This window comes from Colobus angolensis, unplaced genomic scaffold (genome assembly GCF_000951035.1).
Source record: "Colobus angolensis palliatus isolate OR3802 unplaced genomic scaffold, Cang.pa_1.0 Scaffold19, whole genome shotgun sequence".
In the NCBI taxonomy this organism is placed as follows: domain Eukaryota; kingdom Metazoa; phylum Chordata; class Mammalia; order Primates; family Cercopithecidae; genus Colobus; species Colobus angolensis.
This window is the reverse complement of record NW_012115043.1, coordinates 2,310,593-2,313,884: the sequence shown is the minus strand read 5'-3', so window position 1 is coordinate 2,313,884 and position 3,292 is coordinate 2,310,593. Positions and strand designations below refer to the sequence as shown.

At 44.0% G+C, this 3,292-nt stretch overlaps 1 pseudogene; it reads left to right on the top strand.

The window, feature by feature from the left end:
• Positions 1–1,746, top strand: part of LOC105510660 — a 31,276-nt pseudogene extending 29,530 nt beyond the window's left edge.
• Positions 1,747–3,292: the final 1,546 nt, after the last annotated feature.

Below are 3,292 nucleotides of genomic sequence, written 5' to 3'. Positions count from 1 at the left end.
AAAAACTATGTGACACAACTCAACACTCAGCCAGGCGAGGTGGCTCATAACTGTAATCCCAGCACTTCAGGCAGCAGGATTGCTTGAGCTCGGGAGTTTGTGACCAGCCTGGGCAATAAAGGGAGGCCTCATCTCTACTGAAAAAAATAAATCAGCCAGGTGTGGTTGTGTGCGCTGTGGTCCCAACTATTCAAGAGGCTGAGGTGGGAGGATTGCATAAGCCCCAGAGATCAAAGCTGCAGTGAACTGTGAAGGCACCATTGCACTGCAACCTGAGTGACAGAGCAAGACCCTGTCTCAAACAAGCAAACAAAAAATCCCCCCATAATATATATTAACAATTCAACCTCAGTCACATTTAAAACTCTTATCACACTAGGAATAGAAGGGAACTCCCTCACCCGGATAAAAGGCATCTAAAAAACAACTACAGCTCTCATCATACCTAATGGTGAAAGATGAATGCTTTCTTCTAAGATTGGGAACAAGGGTAAAGATAGCTATTCTCACAACTTCTATTCAGAATTGTACTGGAGGTCCTAGCCTGTGTAATACATCAAGAAAAAGAACTAAAAAGTAAGCAGATTGAAAAAGAAGAAAAAGGGGAAGTATCTGTTGCCGTGGCTGTGGGCCTGGGATTCCCAGCCACGGCAGGTTCCTCTGGGGAGCAGGATAAAGGCCAGAGAGTATGGCCTCCATGGTCCCTTTCTACTGGGCTCAGCCAAGCCACGTAAGCTTCACCTTTGCAACAGCCTCACTGGGAGCAAGGACACATTTGTACCTCAAGATGGGAGAAAGGTGACATGGTCCAGGCCAACCATCTAAGATGTATGTCCCACAGGGCACGCCAGGTCCTACATCTCTTTCATTATCTTGAGAAGAGTGATGAAGGATTACTTCAAATGTGATGTCCTTTATTGCAAGAACATTAGGGACATTGATGATAAGAACTACTTGTTGAGGAGTATAGGGAGAAGAAGTCCCAGATGGCACAGCTCCTGGGGAATGTTCACACTGCCCTGAAGCCATTTTTAGTAAAATTCAATGAGACCACAGATCCTGATAAAAAGCAGATGCTATAATGAATTCAGCACATAATGAAGCTTGACACAGAATCGCTTGAGAAAGCTGTGTAGTGCAGACTTGCTGGAGAGGAAGTCAACAGCTGTGTGCAAGGATTGTTGGAAGAGGCCAAGGATTTGCTTTCTGAGTTGCTGGATTCCACATTCTGGAGTCAGGTGATTGACAATTTCATTTTCTCCAAACTGCCCAAGTTCTGGGATGGGGAGTTCCACAAATATGTGGAAATTCTGAACGTCCTCTCTCTGGATGTTTTAACCAGTTAGTGTGTATGTGCCAGAAATTGTGAATTTTGGCCGGGCACAGTGGCTCACTCCTATAATCCCAGCACTTTGGGAGGCGGAGGCGGGCAGATCACGAGGTCAGGAGATCGAGACCATCCTGGCTAACACGGTGAAACTCCGTCACTACTAAAAATACAAAAAATTAGCCTGGCGTGGTGGCGGGCACCTGTAGTCCCAGCTACTTGGGAGGCTGAGGCAGGAGAATGGCTTGAATCCAGGAGGCAGAGCTTGCAGTGAGCCAAGATCATGCCACTGCACTTCAGCCTGGGCAACAGAGCAAGACTCCATCTCAAAATAAAAAAAAAAAGAAATTGTGAATTTTGTCCATAAGATTGTGAACAATGGTTGGGGCTATGCTTCCAGTGGGTCCACTTTGATATAGTAAAGTTTGCTTCTAGTGAGAAACACTGCTGTGGGAAGCTGGTGCCCAAAAATGTTGGGAATCAGAAAGCTCTTCAGGAAGAGGAAGGTTAAAAAAAGAAATGAATGAATATAATAACAAAAAAGATAAGCTGTGCACTCTCCTAGTTGTAACAATCTGGATTGTGTTTACCCTTCACGGTTACGGTGGAATGTGCTGAATCTACCACTCAGTCATAGGAAAGTGCTTTTTCACCTAAATAAATTTTAGGGGTTGGGCATGGTGGTTCACACCTGTAATCCCAGCACCTTGGGAGGCCAAGGCAGACAGACCACATGAGGCCAGGAGTTTGAGACCAGCCTGGCCAACATGGCAAAACTCCATTTCTACTAAAAATACAAAAGTTAGCTGGGCGTGGTGCCGCGTGCCTGTAATCCCAGCTGCTCAGGAGGCTGAGACATGAGAATCACTCAAACCTAAGAGGCAGAGGTTGCAGTGAGCCGAGATTGCACCACTGCACTCTAGACTGGGCAACAGAGAGAGACCCTGTCTTAAAAAGAAAAGAAAAGAAAAGAAAAGAAATTCTAGGAGTTTTCTATACTAAGACCATGAAACGCAAAGATTTTTTAAAAAATTGATGCATGATAATTGTACTTATTTTGGGGTGTATACAATATGTAGTAATCAAGTTACAGTGGTTGGATATCCATCACTTCAAATATTTGTCATTTCTCTGTGTTTTGAGTTTTTAGTTTTTTTAGAGGCAAGGTCTCATTCAGTCACCCTGGCTGGAGTGCAGTGGTGGGATCTTAGCTCGCTACAGACTGAAACTCCTGGGCACAAACAATCCTCCCACCTCAACCTTCTGAGTAGCTGGGACTACAGGCTCATGCCACCATGCCTGGCTAATTTTTGAGCTTTTTTCTAGAGACAGCACCTCACTATGATCCCCTTGCCTCAGCCTCCCAAAGTGCTGGGATTATAGGTGTGAGCTACCACACCCAGCCCCTTTAGGCAATTCTGAAGTAAAAAACAATTTGTTGATGGCTGTGGTTACCTTCTCTGTGTTAGAAAAAAAAGAAAGGAAAAAGGAAAGAAAAAGAAGCAAAGCTGTCTTATTTGCAGATGATATAATAATAAACATAGGAAGAAAATTTAAATGAATGTATTAAAAAGCTACTAGAATTATTGAATTTAGCAAAATTAACAGAATACAAGGTCAATATAAAGATATCATTTGTTCTTCCTCCCCTCCCCTCCCCTCTTCTCCTCTTTCCTCTCCTCCCCTCTTTTTCTTTTTCTTTTTTTTTTTTCTTTGAAACACCCATACCCTCTTTGTCTTTTTCTTTTTCTTTGAGACAGAGTCTCACTGTCATCCAGGCTGGAGTGCAACGACAAGATCTCAGCTCACTGCAACTTCTGCCTTTCAGGTTTAAGCAATTCTCCTGCCTCAGCCTCCCGAGTAGCTGGGATTACAGGCACACACCACCATGTCCAGCTAATTTTTGTATTTTTAGTAAAGATAGGGTTTCACCATGTTGGCCAGGCTGGTCTGGAACCACTGGGC